A 19354-nucleotide genomic window follows, 5' to 3' on the forward strand; every position below is an offset into this window, starting at 1 on the left:
GCAATATTTTTTTATGGTATTGAAGCAAAATTTTGGGATCGTGACAACCCTACTTTGAAGTCACAAAATAAACTTTTGTTCTGTTAATAATAGACATACGGTACTGTACAAGCTGTGGATCTTAATAAAGCTCACTGAAGAGACTTCTAGTGGCATTTTAAATTAGAGGAAATTTACTAATCACAGTGCTCCAGAATTCTGGCGCAATTTGCATAAAAAAAAGCTGCCCTATGTACATTGCACCACATTTGTTAAGTGTTTTAGATGCTTTTGATGCATGGCTTAGCAGAAAAAGAGGCAAAGCTTTGGGAAAGGGGCAAACACTTAAAATTAGACAATGTGCAGGGAGAGTGGCCTCGCATGCACTGATCTCTCCATTTACTTCTATGGGAGTAACAAAAGTAGCCCAGTAAAGCGCAGTGGTGAACATCTTGTGTATATGACATAACTGTTCAGATGGGAAGAGGTGACACCAAATCAACAACATGTGACCGCTGCAGCCAAATCACTAGCCTCAACGGTGGACACAAAGAGGTTGGACCAAGCTTACAGTGTCTTACTTTTAGACAGCATTACTAAATGTGGGCAGATATGGTCAAAAACCCTTCAAAATCACTATTCATTACATTATCCCTTTGGAAAAAAACATCTAGTGCATGCCCTTACTTTATCCTAGATAATGTGTATGATGTTTGCACTCTACAAGGAATATAAGTAATAAAAAGTTGAAATTAGGTTAGATGATATGGAGTTGCCAAACAGCCTAATCTTAGACTTTAACATCACTTTGCAAAAGACCAATCACCACAAAATGCAGTGCAATGTGCAGGCAGCATGTTATAGAGCAGAAGAAGCGGAGCAGGTTGACAAAATTGTTGGTACCCTTCAGTTGAAGAAAGAAAAATCCACAATGGTCGCTGAAATAACTTGAAACTGACAAAAGTAGTAATAAAACATTACTGGAAATCAACTGATGAAAATCAGACATTGTTTTTGAATTGTGGTTCAAAAGAATAATATATAAAACAAACTTTAGGGTACTTTCACACTAGCATTTTTCTTTTCCGGCACTGAGTTCCGTCCTAGTTCCTCAATACTGGAAAATAACTGATCAGTTTTATCCCCATGCATTCTGAATGGAGAGCAATCCGTTCAGGAAGCATCAGGAAGTCTTTTTTTACTTTACAGGACGGAAATAAATACCAGAACACTTGCCGATATGCCAGATCCAGCATTAATTTACATTGAAATGTATAAAAAATACTGCAATGCCGGATCTGTCCTTCCAGTCCTTCCAGTCTGCACATGCGCAGACCTTTAAACATGTGGGGAAAAAATAGAAACAAATCCAATTGTCCATTTAACAAACAGACTGATCCGTTCTTGCAATGCATTTGTGAGATGGATCCGCATGCGGAAAAGTCTACAAATGCTATCCGTTTGCATGCAGATTGCTGAATGCGGCAGGCAGTTCCGGTGATGGAACTGCTTGTCGGATCACTCTACTGCAAGTGTGAAAAGTACCCTAATGAGACTGGCCTGGACAACAATGATGGTACCTCTTCATCATAAATGACATGGTTCCTCCGGCAGTAAAGACCTAGTTTAGACTGACTTGATGAATCAGCATCTGCTATGCCGGTCTTGATCGGGCCTGTTTTGCCAGAAGAGCCATGTAACTTATGATGAGGTGCAGGCTCCTCAGGCAGTTTGTGCACAAGAATGAAATCTACTACAGCTTGGAGCCGTTTCTGGTGAAAATAATGATAAACGAGCTGCGGCCTAGGGTACTTTCCACACTCCACCCTCAACATGCTACCTTTTCATAAAGTTGTGAAGGGTGGCACAAAATGCTAAATGCGACTAGAAAAGAAGCAATGGCAATAAAAAAATAAAAAAAAAATTAATTTGCAACTTTTCCACACCAAAAACAGGCATAATAATCTATTTCCCCGTCCTACAAAAATGATGAGGTTTAACATCCAAATGTATCTGGTGCCCAATGCTTCCTGTTGTGCAGAATTGTTCAACAAGTATTTCAATCCCTCCCAAACCAACACTTGCATGACTGTCATCATTCTGCATGGATTACTGAGGTCATGTGCTTCAAGGAGGATAATACAGCTATATTTATCTTCTTGTAGCCCGGACATGGCAGCGTTCCCAGAAAGAGAAGAACAGTCATTGATGAAATACTATGTACACAATTTTTGTTCCTGCAGCAGTATGACTTTATTTTTTTTTAACTAAGCAAAGCCATTTTATTACAAAATTAAAAACTCATCCTGCAGCCAGTAGTGTGAAAATGGATGTTTTGACTCCAGTACTCTCAACTATGTCCATTATAATCTACATACATGGCCAGATTTATCATTAGCTAAAGTCAGAATAATGGAGTGAAAAAGTTGCAAATTTTTTCGCAATTGCTTAAACTGCGCAAAAATTTACGACTATCATTGGCTCTGCACTATGCTCGCCAGTTTTCTGAAAGTGGGCGTGTTTTATGTAAATAAATCTCTAGACAGATTTACTATTGCGACAATTTAAAAAGTCACAAAAAAGTCAAAAAAATGTTGCTAAATCACTCTAGTGAGGATCATCTTATCTTATGCGACTTTTTAAAAGAACATGCGACTTTTTCGTAAAGACGTGCAACTTTTGTAAAGCCGCTTACTGACGGATAAACTGCTACCGTCAAACCACATTTACTACAGTCTTAAAGGGCCGATCAAAAATCGGAATATTTTATTGCTGCTCTCATTTACAAGGAGCATTTGTTACTAAGGCCTCTTTCACATCGGCTTTTGTTATTTCCGTTATTTTTCTCCGTTAGAGGAGCAGAGCAACAGAAATAACAGAAGTGTCAGATTCCGCACATACAGTTGCAAGAAAAAGTATGTGAATCCTTTGGAATGATATGGATTTCTGCACAAATTGGTCATAAAATGTGATCTGATCTTCATCTAAGTAACAACAATAGACAATCACAGTCTGCTTAAACTAATAAACACACATAGAATTAAATGTTACCATGTTTAAATTTAACACACCATGTAAACATTCACAGTGCAGGTGGAAAAAAGTATGTGAACCCCTAGACTAATTACATCTCCAAGAGCTAATTGGAGTGAGGCATCCCCTGCCCTATATATATTTAAAAACACACACACACACACACCAGTTCTGGGTTTGCTTTTCACAAAAAGCATTGCCTGATGTGAATGATGCCTCGCACAAAAGAGCTCTCAGTAGACCTACGATTAAGAATTGTTGACTTGCATAAAGCTGGAAAGGGTTATAAAAGTATCGTCAAAAGCCCTGCTGTTCATCAGTCCACGGTAAGACAAATTGTCTATAAATGGAGAAAGTTCAGCACTGCTGCTACTCTCCCTAGGAGTGGCCATCCTGTAAAGATGACTGCAAGAACACAGCGCAGACTGCTCAATGAGGTGAAGAATCATCCTAGAGTGTCACCGACCGGGTACCTCCGTCGATAGATGCTCCTAGTGCTTTCCGAGGACTCCAAGCACTCCACTTGACACCGTACGCACTGCAGACCCCACGAACCGCCGAAGCTTGGTTGAGGTCTCACCGTCTCCTACCCACCCTGGACCTACGACAAGGCTCCAGGCTCCAGTGGGTGAACCTCTCCTAAATCCAGAGAGCAGGAACAGCTCTTACAAGAGCTAGTAGTTATGCCAGGGGAGTATAGCAAATCTTCAGCGTATAGCAACCCCCCAGTGTCATTTACCCAAACACCAGTCTCAACTTGGTAAAGGGTAAAACAGGAACTCTTTATTTGAACACACAAGCATTGATTTATACACATCTTCCAACAAGGTTAACACCCACAGGGTTTTGTAAAAACAGCCAATCACATGCATTTAACATAGTAACATAGTAACATAAGGCCGAAAAAAGACATTTGTCCATCCAGTTCGGCCTGTTATCCTGCAAGTTGATCCAGAGGAAGGCAAAAAAAAAACAAAAAAAAACCTGTGAGGTAGAAGCCAATTTTCTCCACTTTAGGGGAATATAAAATTCCTTCCCGACTCTAATCGGGCAATCAGAATAACTCCCTGGATCAACGACCCCTCTCTAGTAGCTATAGCCTGTAATATTATTAAGCTCCAGAAATACGTCCAGGCCCCTCTTGAATTCCTTTATTGTACTCACCATCACCACCTCCTCAGGCAGAGAGTTCCAGAGTCTCACTGCGCTTACCATAAAGAATCCTTTTCTATGTTTGTGTACAAACCTTCTTTCCTCCAGACGCAGAGGATGTCCCCTCGTCACAGTCCTGGGGATAAATAGCTGATGGGATAGATCTCTGTACTGACCCCTGATATATTTATACATATTAATTAGATCTCCCCTCAGTCGTCTTTTTTCTAAAGTGAATAACTCTAATTTTTGACAATCTTTCAGGGTACTGTAGTTGCCCCATTCCAGTTATTACTTTAGATGCCCTCTTCTGGACCCTCTCCAGCTCTGCTATGTCTGCCTTGTTTACAGGGGCCCAGAACTGTACACAGTACTCCATGTGTGGTCTGACTAGCGATTTGTAAAGTGGTAGGACTATGTTCTTATCACAGGAATCTATGCCCCTTCTGATGCAACCCATTATCTTGTTGGCCTTGGCAGCAATTGTACACAAAATCCCCTTCCCTCTGTCAACAAAATACAATGAGCATTGTCTGTGACGCAATTAACTAACACACTGGCATTGTCTGAGACGCAATCAACAAAATACAATTACCAAACGTAATGGGCTAACTTAATCATTTTTCCCCAAAACACAGAAAACACCCCAAAACCCCACATATCTCCATAATGTATACATCCATGGATAGCTCTGATCTCTGTGAACAACATATCCAAAAATCACCCAGATCCGAGCAAGGGTTCCCGAATTCCATGGAAGTCACATTTGGCCGGCATGGCTTTCCTGCCCAAAACAGTTCCAAAGATTTTGGCTGTGCGGCCGGTCTGTCTTCTCCTTCAAAGATAGTATGGGCCATAATCCTGGGGCAAGAGGCTAGTAGCCAGGCCCCTCCAAAACTTAGTGGCAAGGTTGGTTTTGCCACACACCTCCCCCTCCCAGGGAAGACTAACTGTCACAACCAGACATCTAAGAAGCTCTGACAGATGCCTTTCAGAACCTCCTCCTTGAGCTTTCTTTGTTTTGGTTTTCAGTTCCTCACCTCGTTAGCCTCTCTCAGCTGTCATGTAGTTGGACTGATTGCATCCCTTTAAATTCCTCCCCATAATGCATTAGTGTGCGGTTTATACAACTTCCTCGAGTGTGTGTGCATGCTGATCCTATTTCCCAGTCTTCTACAAGATAAGTGTTGTACATTCATTTGTTATTTTCTGTTTGCTGGATCCCAGGTGACCCTGACACCCTCCGTGTCTAGTGTAGGGAGCCGGTGGTCATGTCCCCTCACTATTGTAGGGTGTTCAGGTGTTATATAGTCGAGGTACGAGGATATGCGATCATCCACCATTGGGGTGTTCGCATAGGCTGAGCAGTCAGGGAGAGTGCCAGGTCTTATGCAGGGGTCTCCCTTTTGTTCCTTAGTTTTGGATCCAGTGAGTCATATATTCATTTTGCATGGTCTTGTTTCCTGTACACCTTCCGTGACACTAACCAGATACCTGACCTCATGGTCAGTACCTGAGTTAGTCTGGCAGTCCAACCACAACCCAATACTGGACATGTTGAATTTTGGGGCCTGGCTCTGTTCTGTATGTCCCCAGCTTATGAGTGGGCATCTGCGACTCCTTGCTTCCTTGTGGTTCTCTAGCTTGGAGCTGTAGGTACTTGGTGGGTAGAGGCCGACGGCGCTCTGCCCAGATGCCAGCTCTTCCGCTGGGGTAGCCTGTCGGAAGTCCGGCTCTGGAGAAGAGGATAGAGGAGGGCAGAGGCCAACTGCACTCTGCCCAGATGCCAGCTCTTCCGCTGGGATGGGGTCAGGGAATCCTACCCCCAGGACCTTGTTGCGGATCAGCTGGGGAGAGGAGGGATCGCTTACCTCCTCCTCCTGGCCTTCCTGCTGGGTTGGTGGGGACTCTGTACCGGCCGTCCAGCATCCCGGTAGGCCTGGTGCAGAGATGGCGGTGCCATCTGCATCATTGGAGTTAGGGGTGCTGTCCCCCTGTGGTTGGGGAGAGAGACCGGTTGTCTCCTCTCCCTTCAAAGTACACTGCTGCTGGGGAGCAGGACCAACTGTCCCTACTCCCTGAAACTCCGGCTGCCGTTAGGTATCTGGGCCGACTGCCCAGCATCCCTGTAGGGCAGGTGGAGAGATCTCGGTCCCATCTATACCTGCCATATGGGTTTCCCCCCAGGACCAGTCTATGAGGTCCCCTACTTCTGTAGCTGGTTGTTGCAGGGGTGAGGGACCGACCAACTCCCCCTGGGATGCTACCTGCCGCTGGGAAGAGAGACCGACTGTCTCCTCTCCCTGTAGAGTATACTGCCACTGGGTAGTGAGACCGACTGTCTCCACTACCAGTGATTCTGGTTGTTGCAGAGATGAGGGACGGACAATCTCCTCTCCCTGTACTCCCAGTGGCAGTTGGGGATCTGGGCCACCTGCCCAGCCACCCTGTTGGGCCGGTGGAGTGACTACGGTCCCATCTCCACCTGCCGACTGGGGTTCCTCCCAGTACCAGTCTATGAAGTCGCCTACCTCCACAGTTGGTGAGAAAGTAGGGGATACCTCAGCTGTGACTTGCCCGGGGTAGGGCTGCAGGTCTGGGCCTGGTATCCAACTGTCTTGTATCTTGCGCTGGGCTTGAATGGAGCGAAACAACTGTTGATAATCTTGCTCCAGTTCCCACTCCCCTTGGACCAGAAAGGTCAGATCTGCCCTCACCCCACTAGTTGTAGGCTAATTGTGCAAGTCCCCCCTGTAGTCAGTAATGTCCCAAAATCTAGAATCTTCTGTGCTCCCAAAGTCAATGTCTTCAAAAGACTCCCATAATAAACCAGGGCCATTATATTCCTCACCTTCAGGCTTGGTGTACTCCTCCATCCACGGAGACTGTCGTACTGTGTCCCACCATAGTGCTTGGTAAGCGTCATCCAGCCAGGTTTCCTGCCATCCCAGTGTCTCAAGCTCTGACACCCACTCCATCAATGGTTGCTCTCCCAGTAGAGGTAGTCGCAGCGCCAATCGCATTCGTAATCTCTGCTCCTCACTGGGAAGACTCTCACCCCTCCGACGCTGCACGTCCTCCAGGGCCTGGTGCCATACGCCTTTCCACTTGGCATACCTGTAATCCGGGTGATCTTCCTCATGGAATGCTATGCAGGAACCAACGGCATCCATATTGCTGTAGCCAGGGGCTAAAGACTTACAAAAGTCTCTGGCATATGCTAACATCCCTGTTAGCGAATCTACGCTACGTAAAACACTAAACAAGAATGGATTTCGTGGGAGGATACCACAGAGGAAGCCACTACTGTCTATAAAAAAAAAAAATAATAATAAACATTGCTGCACGTTTACAGTTTGCACAAGAGCACCTGGATGTTCCACAGCAGTACTGGCAAAATATTCTGTGGACAGATGAAACCAAAGTTGAGTTGTTTGGAAGAAACACACAACACTATATGTGGAGAAAAAGGGGCACAGCACACCAACATTAAAACCTCATCCCAACTATGAAGTATGGTGGTGGGAGCATCATGGTTTGGGGCTGCTTTGCTGCATCAGGGCCTGGACGGATTGCCATCATTGAAAGAAGAAATTCATTCATAAGTTTATCAAGACATTTTGCAGGAGAACTTAAGGCCATCTGTCCACCAGCTGAAACTCAACAGAAGATGGGTGTTGCAACAGGACAACGACACAAATCATAGAAGTAAATGAACAACTAAATACACCTTCTGGAGTGGCCCAGTCAGAGTCCTGACCCTAACCCAATTGAGATGCTGTAGCATGACCTCAAGAAAGCGATTCACACCAGACATCCGAAGAATATTGCTGAACTGAAACAGTTCTGTAAAGATGAATGGTCAAGAATTACTCCTGACCGTTGTGCACGTCTGATCTGCAACTACAGGAAACGTTTGGGGGAAGTTACTGCTGCCAGGTTCAACCAGTTATTAAATCCAAGGGTTCACATACTTTTTCCACCTGCACTGTGAATGTTTCCATGGTGTGTTCAATAAAAACATGGTAACATTTAATTATTTGTGTGTTATTAGTTTAAGCAGAATGTGATTGTCTATTGTTGTGACTTAAGCTCAGATCACATTTTATGACCAACTTGTGCAGAAATCCTTATCACTCCAAAGGGTTCACGTACTTTTTCTTGCAACTGTAACTAAAGCAAGCGGAGCTGAATGGACGCCAATGATTATAATGGGATCTTTTTGCTTTCCGTGCAGTAGAATGCTTCTTTAGTGGAGAAAAATGTCATGCATGCAGAACTTTTTTCTACGATATTTGTTGGAAATTCTTTGACGGAGGCCCCAAACGGAGTCTCCAATGCAGATGTGAACCCAGTGTAAGGATGGTAATTCTTTGAATGAATGACTTCCTATAAAAAGACCGTGAATTTGTAAATCACCTTTATTTATAGAGGAGGTCCTGTATCTTTCAGTTTTGGTCATTATTTCTGTCTTTTCAATGTAAGTGAAGAATCTGTATATAGGGCTCCACCCTTTCAGAACGGGTTCCATTATTTTAGTTCTACAAACAATTTCCATATGGAACAGCATGCAGATTATATTAACCACACCTTTTACATAAAAACTTAGTAAAATGGAGATTCAGCCTCCTCTAAACACATATACAGTCAGGTCCATAAATATTGGGACATCGACAATTCTAACATTTTTGGCTCTGTACACCACAATGGATTTAAGATTAAACGAACAAGATGTGCTTTAACCACCTCCCGACCGCTGTACGCACCGATGCGTCCGGGAGGTGGTTGATTTGTTCCTCCTGGACGCATCGGCGCGTCTTCTCGCGAGACGCGAGATTACGTCACAGCCGGCCCGCGCATGCGCATCGCGGGCCGGCATTTCACTGCAGAGTATTTCGTCAGCAGCCTGCCAGCCACGATCATTGGCTGGCAGGTTGCTGATTTTCAAAAAAACCAATCAGCAGCCATTTAACCCCACATATTAGTAAATATGATGGGGTTATATGGCTGCTGTGCTCCTCTGCTCCTTCTTTTGGTCGGTTGGTTCCAGCAGAGGAGCAGAGGAGCACATCATTACTGTGAGTACCCACTACACCACACTTAGCCCCCAGATCACCCCAATTAACCCTTTGATCACCCCTTTGATCGCCCCTGTCAATCACTAGTGAAAGGAAAAAAGTGATCAGTGCAAACTGTCACTTTTTTTTTCCACTGGTATTGACCGTTAGGTTTCAGTATAGTTTAGGCCCCTTGGTTAGGTAGTTTAGGGATCGGTTAGCGCCCAGCCCACCGCACCGCAGTCAGTTATTCGCTGATTAGCGTATCGCTAATCAGCATTTGTACTTTTATAGTATCTGGAAGTGATCAAAACTGATCACGGTCAGATCTATATTTGTACTAGTGTCACTTTAGTTCGCCCTCCACCCAAAACGCAGTATTTGCCCGATCAGGCCTGATCGGTCGCCCACACGTGCGTACACCCACGCCCGCCCCACCGCAGTGACAAAAAAAAAATTTTTTTTTTTGATCGCTGCACATTCACTTTACACGCACTGCGGCGATAAAAAAAAAAAATCAGTTTTGATATTTTTTATCAACCGCAGCAGCCTCCGGTACTTCGCTAGCCTCCCATTTGTAAGACAGGCATGCTTTTTTTTTCTTGGGTAGTCTCAGGGAATACCCTGAAATTTAGTTGCCCACATGTCTAACAGGGGGTATTCTTCTGAAGAGGCCTACAGGCTTCTGACCCAGTCGGATGAGGAGTGGGAACCCTCATCTGATGAATCCAGCGGGTCAGAATACGAACCTGTAGAAAGCAGTGGCTCTCTGACCCAAAGTTCGGACGAGGAGGCTGAGGTCCCTGATAGCACCAGGCGTACCCGGCCCCGTGTCGCTAGACCGCAGGTTGCGCAGGATCCGCTTCAAGAGCAGCAGAGTGGGGCTGGTGCTGTCGGATTACGTGGTGAGGCATACACCAGCAGCCCAGCCCTTCCTGGACCTAGTACCAGCACTGCCGTACAACCTGGTGAAGTAGCGAGCACCAGAAAGGCAGTTGAAGCTGGTACGGTGGCACGTGCAGTAGTGACCCCGTCGCAGCCACCGCAAAGACGTGCCCGTAGAGCCCCTAGAATCCCAGAGGTGCTGGTAAACCCTGATTGGCAGTCCCCAACTTCAGCCGCACCCGTAGTTTTCCCTTTCACCGCCCAGTCTGGAGTTCGGGTTGAGACAGCTCAGATCGATTCGGCCCTGGGATTTTTTGAGCTGTTCTTGACTGCGGAGCTTTTAGACTTAGTCGTGGCAGAGACAAACAGGTATGCCACACAATTTATCACCGCTAACCCGGAAAGCTTTTATGCCCAGCCTTTCCGGTGGAAACCAGTCCAAGTTTCCGAATTTAAAACTTTTCTGGGCCTCTTCCTCAACATGGGCCTGACAAAAAAGCATGAATTGCGGTCATATTGGTCCACGAACCCGATTCATCACATGCCCATGTTCTCTGCTGCTATGTCCAGGACACGATTTGAGGTCATCCTGCGTTTCCTGCACTTTAGTGACAACACCGCCTCCCGTCCCAGGGGCCACCCTGCTTTTGACCGGCTCCACAAAATTCGGCCCCTCATAGACCATTTCAACCAGAAATTTGCAGATTTGTATACCCCTGAGCAAAACATCTGCATAGACGAGTCCCTGATACATTTTACCGGGCGCCTTGGCTTCAAACAATACATCCCAAGCAAGCGCGCCCGGTATGGGGTCAAATTGTATAAGCTCTGTGAAAGGGCCACAGGCTATACCCACAAATTTCGGGTCTATGAGGGAAAAGATCAGACCCTGGAGCTGGTCGGTTGCCCTGACTACCTGGGGAGCAGTGGGAAGACAGTTTGGGACTTGGTGTCACCCTTATTCGGCAAGGGGTACCATCTTTATGTGGACAATTTCTACACAAGTGTGGCCCTCTTTAGGCATTTGTTTCTAGAACGGAGTGGCGCCTGTGGTACCGCGCGAACTAGTCGCGCGGGCTTCCCCCAACGGCTCGTTAGCACCCGTCTTGCAAGGGGGCAGAGGGCCGCACTGTGTAACGAAGAACTGCTCGCGGTGAAATGGAGAGACAAGCGTGACGTTTACATGCTCTCCTCCATTCACGCAGACACGACAATACAAATTGAGCGAGCAACCCGTGTCATTGAAAAGCCCCTCTCAGTCCACGACTATAACCTCCACATGGGAGGGGTCGACTTCAATGACCAGATGTTGGCTCCGTATTTAGTTTCCCGACGCACCAGATGCTGGTATAAGAAGGTGTCTGTATATTTAATTCAATTGGCTCTGTACAATAGTTTTGTTCTCTACAGTAAGGCTGGGAGAACTGGATCCTTCCTCAGATTTCAGGAAGAGATCATCGCGAACCTCCTGTATCCAGGAGGTTCCGTGGCCCCATCCACCAGTGTAGTTAGCCGTCTACACGAGCGACACTTCCCCAGTGTCGTTGCTGGTACCTCAAACCGACCGCCACCCCGAAAAAAATGTGTCTGTAGCAGGAGTGGAATAAGGCGTGACACCCGCTTTTTCTGTCCTGACTGTCCCGACCACCCTGCCCTATGCTTAGGGGAGTGTTTCCGAAAGTACCACACACAGGTACACCTAGCATAGGGATCATCTCACCAGGATAGGCACACAGGGCTATTAGGGCCCATTCACTCACAGCTGCTGCAAACGTCTCCTTTCACATGGGACAAAATGCATAACGCACTTCCCACATCTTTGGGCGATTTGCGCTTTGCACATTGACCCATGGGGAAGGAGAGGTTTGTTCTATAAAGGTAAAAAAACTAAAAAAAAAACAAAAAAAAAAAAACAGGTAAGCAAACAGGTTAATGTTTAGTTCCAAAAGTTATAGTTACATGTTCTGTTCCAAAGTTAATAAAATTATTGCGTTGTGGCCTGGTTTTTTCTTTTTTTTTTTTTTTTTTGATTTTTTACCTTCCAGGTGGACCAACCGATCTACTAGCTGCAGCACCGATGTGCATTCTGACAGAAGCATTGCGCTGCTGTCAGATTACACGCAAGTCGGTGTATGCGGCGCTGCAAGACGGGATTTTCTCCTCTGCAGTGACAGATACGTTTGCCGAGGCATATGAGCTGAGGAGGAGGCGGCGTTCCTATGCTTTGGCAAGCACTTTGTATATATATATATATATATATATATATATATATATATATATATATATATATATATATATATATATATAAAAATATCCCGGCAATGATTTATTCATCCACATCGATTGATGCGAATGGAGAAATCTGGTTTGCCAGGGCATACGAGCTAAGTGGGTATGGATGTAGGGCGGAGCTCCTATGTCCTGGCAGACGCCTTTCCCCTCAATTTATTTTTTTTGGCAGAGATTTTTTCATCCACATTGATCGATGCGAATGAAGAAATCTGTGCCGTTCATTTTTTTCTTTCAGCCCAGAGGCTGAACGGAAAAAAAAATCTCATTACCTGTATGCTCAATATAAGGAGGATAGCAGAAACTCCTAATGCTGGCCATACATGTAATGATTGCGGAGACCCTCAAATGCCAGGGCAGTACAAACACCCCACAACTGACCCCATTTTGGAAAGAAGACACCCCAAGGTATTTGCTGAGGGGCATATTCAGTCCATGAAAGATTTAAATTTTTGTCCTAAGTTAGCGGAAAGTGAGACAAAAAAAAAAATCAATTTCCGCTAACTTATGCGGAAAAAAAAAAATTTCTATGAACTTGCCAGGCCCCTCATTGGATACCTTGGGGTGTCTTCTTTCCAAAGTGGGGTCACATGTGGGGTATTTATACTGCCCTGGCATTTTAGGGGCCCTAAAGCGTGAGAAGAAGTCTGGGATCCAAATGTCTAAAAATGCCCTCCTAAAAGGAATTTGGGCACCTTTGCGCATCTAGGCTGCAAAAAAGTGTGACACATCTGGTATCGCCGTACTCAGAAGAAGTTGGGGAATGTGTTTTGGGGTGTCATTTTACATATACCCATGCTGGGTGAGATAAATATCTTGGTCAAATGCCAACTTTGTATAAAAAAATGGGAAAAGTTGTCTTTTGCCAACATATTTCTCTCACCCAGCATGGGTATATGTAAAATGGCACCCCAAAACACATTCCCCAACTTCTCCTGAGTACGGCGATACCAGATGTGTGACACTTTTTTGATGCCAAGGTGGGCAAAGGGGCACATATTCCAAAGTGCACCTTTCGGATTTTGCAGGCCATTTTTTACACATTTTGATTGCAAAGTACTTCTCACACATTTGGGCCCCTAAATTGCCAGGGCAGTATAACTACGCCACAAGTGACCCCATTTTGGAAAGAAGACACCCCAAGGTATTCCGTGAGGGGCATGGCGAGTTCCTAGAATTTTTTATTTTTTGTCGCAAGTTAGTGGAATATGAGACTTTGTAAGGAAAAAAGAGAAAAAAATAAAAATCATCATTTTCCGCTAACTTGTGACAAAAAATAAAAAATTCTAGGAACTCGTAGTGCCCCTCACGGAATACCTTGGGATGTCTTCTTTCCAAAATGGGGTCACTTGTGGCGTAGTTATACTGCCCTGGCAATTTAGGGGCCCATATGTGTGAGAAGTACTTTGCAATCAAAATCTGTAAAAAATGACGGTGAAATCCGAAAGGTGCACTTTGGAATATGCGCCCCTTTGCCCACCTTGGCATCAAAAAAGTGTCACACATGTGGTATCGCCGTATTCAGGAGAAGTTGGGGAATGTGTTTTGGGGTGTCATTTTACATATACCCATGCTGGGTGAGAAAAATATCTTGATCAAATGCCAACTTTGTATAAAAAAATGGGAAAAGTTGTCTTTTGCCAAGATATTTCTCTCACCCAGCATGGGTATATGTAAAATGACACCCCAAAACACATTCCCCAACTTCTCCTGAGTACGGCGATACCACATGTGTGACACTTTTTTGCTGCCAAGGTGGGCAAAGGGGCGCATATTCCAAAGTGCACCTTTCGGATTTCACCGGTCATTTCTTACACATTTTGATTGCAAAGTTCTTCTCACACATTTGGGCCCCTAAATTGCCAGGGCAGTATAACTACCCCACAAGTGACCCCATTTTGGAAAGAAGACACCCCAAGGTATTCTGTGAGGGGCATGGTGAGTTCCTAGAATTTTTTATTTTTTGTCGCAAGTTAGTGCAATATGAGACTTTGTAAGAAAAAAAGAAAAAAGAAAAAATCATCTTCATTTTCCGCTAACTTGTGACAAAAAATAAAAAGTTCTATGAACTCACTATGCCCATCAGCGAATACCTTAGGGTGTCTACTTTCCGAAATGGGGTCATTTGTGGGGTAGTTATACTGTTTGGGCATTGTAGAACCTCAGGAAACATGACAGGTGCTCAGAAAATCAGAGCCGTTTCAAAAAGCGGAAATTCACATTTTTGTACCATAGTTTGTAAATGCTATAACTTTTACCCAAACCATTTTTTTTTTTTGCCCAAACATTTTTTTTTTATCAAAGACATGTAGAACTATAAATTTAGCGAAAAATTTATATATGGATGTCGTTTTTTTTGCAAAATTTCACAGCTGAAAGTGAAAAATGTCATTTTTTTGCAAAAAAATCGTTACATTTTGATTAATAACAAAAAAAGTAAAAATGTCAGCAGCAATAAAATACCACCAAATGAAAGCTCTATTAGTGAGAAGAAAAGGAGGTAAAATTCATTTGGGTGGTAAGTTGCATGACCGAGCGATAAACGGTGAAAGGAGTGTAGTGCCGAAGTGTAAAAAGTGGCCTGGTCATGAAGGGGGTTTCACCTAGCGGGGCTGAAGTGGTTAACTGCAGACTGTCAGCTTTAACTTGAGGGTATTTACATCCAAATCAGGTGAACGATGTAGGAATTACAACAGTTTGCATATGTGCCTCCCACTTGTTAAGGGACCAAAAGTAATGGGACATATTAATAATCATAAATCAAACTTTCACTTTTTAATACTTGGTTGCAAACCCTTTGCAGTCAATTACAGCCTGAAGTCTGTACCAGACGCTGGGTTTCATCCCTGGTGATGCTCTGCCAAGCCTCTACTGCAACTGTCTTCAGTTCCTGCTTGTTCTTGGGGCATTTTCCCTTCAGTTTTGTCTTCAGCAAGTGAAATGCATGCTCAATCAGATTCAGGTCAGGTGATTGACTTGGCCATTGCATAACATTCCACTTCTTTCCCTTAAAAAACTATTTGGTTGCTTTTGCAGTATGCTTTGGGTCATTGTCCATCTGCACTGTGAAGCGCCATCCAATTAGTTCTGAAGCATTTGGCTGAATATGAGCAGATAATATTGCCCGGAACACTTCAGAATTCATCCTGCTGCTTTTGTCAGCAGTCACATCATCAATAAATACAAGAGAACCAGTTCCATTGGCAGCCATACATGCCCACACCATGACACTACCACCACCATGCGTCACTGATGAGGTGGTATGCTTAGGATCAGGAGCATTTCCTTTCCTTCTCCATACTCTTCACTTCCCATCACTCTGGTATAAGTTGATCTTGGTCTCATCTGTCCATAGGATGTTGTTCCAGAACTGTGAAGGCTTTTTTAGATGTCGTTTGGCAAAATCTAATCTGGCCTTCCTGTTGTTTTTGAGGCTCACCAATGGTTTACATCTTGTGGTGAACCCTCTGTATTCACTCTGGTGAAGTCTTCTCTTGATTGTTGACTTTGACACACATACACCTACCTTCTGGAGAGTGTTCTTGATCTGTCCAACTGTTGCAAAGGGCGTTTTCTTCATCAGGGAAAGAATTCTTCGGTCATCCACCACAGTTGTTTTCCATGGTCTTCAGGGTCTTTTGGTGTTGCTGAGCTCACCTGCGCGTTCCTTCTTTTTAAGAATGTTCCAAACTGTTATTTTGGACATGCCTAATGTTTTTGCCATCTCTCTGATGGATTTGTTTATTTTTTTCAGACTAATGATGGCTTGCTTCATTGATAGTGACAGCTCTTTGGATCTCATCTTGAGAGTTGACCGCAACATATTCCAAATGCAAATAGTACACTTGAAATGAACTCTGGACCTTTTATCTGCTCATTGTTTTGGGATAACGAGGGAATAACACACACCGGGCCATGGAACAGCTGAGAAGCCAATTGTCCCATTACTTTTGGTCCCTTAACAAGTGAGAGGCACATATTCAAACTGTTGTAATTCCTACACCGTTCACCTGATTTGGATGTAAATACCCTCAAATTAAAGCTGACGGTCTGCAGTTAAAGCGCATCTTGTTAGTTTAATTTCAAATGCATTGTGATTGTGTATAGAGCCCAAAATGTTACAATTGTGTCGATGTCTCAATATTTATGCACCTGACTGTATAACATGTCACCGGGTCTCCAGTGAGCCAGGCATTCTTTAGTAGTAACATAGTTGCATCATAAAAATATCCCAAATTGTTTAGATCACATTTTTACGTTAAACAAGTGTTTTAGTTTTTTTTTTTCCAAGTCAGTATCTATAATAAAAAATATTAAAAAATCCTACAGTTTTCATACTGGTCACTAGGCCTACAACATGTTAACAATGTTAACAATTAACGAATCCGCGCTGCTACTAGTCAGGAACATGAAATGGAGTGAAAGAGCAGGATTTTACCGTCCTCCTTTACCTGCTTTGCAATCAATCACTGGTATTAATATTAGGGAACAGCTGTCTTCATCCAAACTTCCTGGATGGAACTCGGAAGATAAACAGCATCCAAAAGTTAAGCACCATCAGTCCAGAGCCGTATACTACAAGATTTTATTTAGCTTACAAGATCAAAATTCCTAAAAACATATTAAATCACAGCCTTCTCAGGCACGCCCCTTTTTACTTTCCAGGGATCACAGTATATACCGTATTTGTTCCCTCTTTCATTACAGCCACCGTTAATAAAACTTTAAGCATTGCAACCTTTAAATACTGTGGCAATGTAAACATTGAGGTGTTGTTTCCCTAGGTTCCAGGCATGCTCATGTCCAGGGATCCTATTTAATCCTGCTACTGGATCTTGGGTGTGTCCCACTCTGGAGAGTGTGCAGACAGAGGCCTGGTGAGGCTCTGTCAGTGTGGTCTCAGTTAGGCAAGGCTGAGGGACCATGAGGCTATGCAATAGCCTGGATTTTGGGGAACTCGGCGACACCCGGGAACAAGCATTGAAAGGTCAGAGTCGGGAGGACTGCTAGACCACAACCCCCTCCAAAGGTACTGCATTTGTTACAGCCTGAGGGCTGGTGCACTGTATGTCTGGGGTAAGCCACACCTGGCTCCATGTGTGAACACTATCGTATAGCCGAGTTAGGGTTACGATGTTTATGTAGAGCCCAGAAGGGCAGGCTTTTGTTTTTTTTGCCATGTTGTGTATGAAGAGTGTAAAATAAATTGCACTGTTTGGACCTGAAACCCAGTGGTTATGAAGATAATTCTGTGAGAATGACCCCCAAGTAAGAGACGATCCCTTACAATACATATACCGTAATCCTTTTTATATTTCCATAATACATTTGCAAAACCCCTTTGCGCTAGTTAAAAATAATGAAAATCTCTGCCTTTGGATACTTAAATGTCACATGACCAATATTAACCAAAAAGAGATGGGATGCCCTTTCTCACCCTAGGATTGGGCATGCCTGAGATGACTTTTAATATATACTTTTTATGAATTTAGATCTTGTAAGCAGATTAAAACCTTGTGGTTTGGAAGTCTGGAGTGATGGTGCGTCACTACTGGATGTTATGCATCTTCCAAGTTCTATCTGGGACATTTGAATGAAAAGAGATGTTCCAGAGTATTGATCCCAGTGATTGATTGCAAAGTTGGTAAACGAGGATGGTAAAATCATGCTCCATTACATGGCCCCGAGGAGCAGCAGCAGGGATCCAGCAATTTGTATATTTTGACTACAAGAAGAGGACCTACCGTATTTTTCGCCGTATAAGACGCACCGGCGTATAAGACGCACCTAGGTTTTTGGGGAGGAAAATAAGAAAAAAAATATTTTGAACTAATTGTGGTCTGTGGGTGATGCACTGTTATGGGGATCTGTGGATGACGCACTGTTATGGGGGATCTGTGGGTGACACTTATAGGGGATCCTCTCTGGATGGCGCTGTTATGAGGATCTTTGTATGACAGTTATGGTGGGGATCTGTGGATGACACATATATAGCATCTTATGCTATGTGTCATCCACAGATCCCCTCCATAAGTGTGGGGGTCGCATTTGCTTTTATAATGGGGGTGGGGGTCGCATCTGCATTTATAATGACAGCGGGGCCCGTGCAGTGACTGTATTCTACTACACGGGCCCCGCTTACTGTACAATCATATCCCTAATACCGTAGTTAATTGTTGTGTGCACTGCATGTAAAAGCATAATGAGCGATGATGAGCGCTATTACTTACAATTAGAAGCGCTTGCCGTTCGGAGCAGGGAGGAGGGAGGAGGCAGGAGGCAGGCCGGGAGGACGGGCGCTGGCAGTGTGAGTCATCCGTCATGCGCCCACGCCGCCTGCTTCATTCATGAAGCAGGCGGCGCAGGCGCGTGACGTATGACTCACACTGCCAGCGCCCGTCCTCCCGGCCTGCCTCCTGCCTCCTCCCTCCTCCCTGCTCCGAACGGCAAGCGCTTCTAATTGTAAGTAATAGCGCTCATCATCGCTCATTATGCTTTTACATGCAGTGCACACAACAATTAACTACGGTATTAGGGATATGATTGTACAGTAAGCGGGGCCCGTGTAGTAGAATACAGTCACTGCACGGGCCCCGCTGTCATTATAAATGCAGATGCCGCCCCCAGCCCCTCCTCCCTCACAGCTGATATACCCGCCGCACGGCATCGCGGCGGGTGTATCATTGAAAACTAAGCAAAATCGGCTACATTCGCCGTATAAGACGCACTGCTATTTCCCCCCCACTTTTGGGGGGGAAAAAGTGCGTCTTATACGGCGAAAAATACGGTACTTCTGTTGGATCTCACAATGCTGTAAAATTAGATTGCAGAATTTTTAGACTGAAATATTTTAAGACTGCCTTTCCTTATAAAGGTAGCTACAAGGGCCATAAACAACAATCAGGATGTGATTTATATATGATAGCAAAATATATATATATGTGTAGGATTTGGTCTAT

At 44.4% G+C, this 19354-nt stretch overlaps 1 protein-coding gene across 2 annotated transcripts in view; it reads right to left on the reverse strand.

Moving 5' to 3' along the window:
- LOC122934105 (synaptojanin-2-like) overlaps nt 1-19354 on the reverse strand; it is a 237525-nt gene that overhangs the window by 110137 nt on the left and 108034 nt on the right. The window lies entirely within an intron of this gene.

This window comes from Bufo gargarizans, chromosome 4 (assembly GCF_014858855.1).
Source record: "Bufo gargarizans isolate SCDJY-AF-19 chromosome 4, ASM1485885v1, whole genome shotgun sequence".
NCBI classification, from domain to species: domain Eukaryota; kingdom Metazoa; phylum Chordata; class Amphibia; order Anura; family Bufonidae; genus Bufo; species Bufo gargarizans.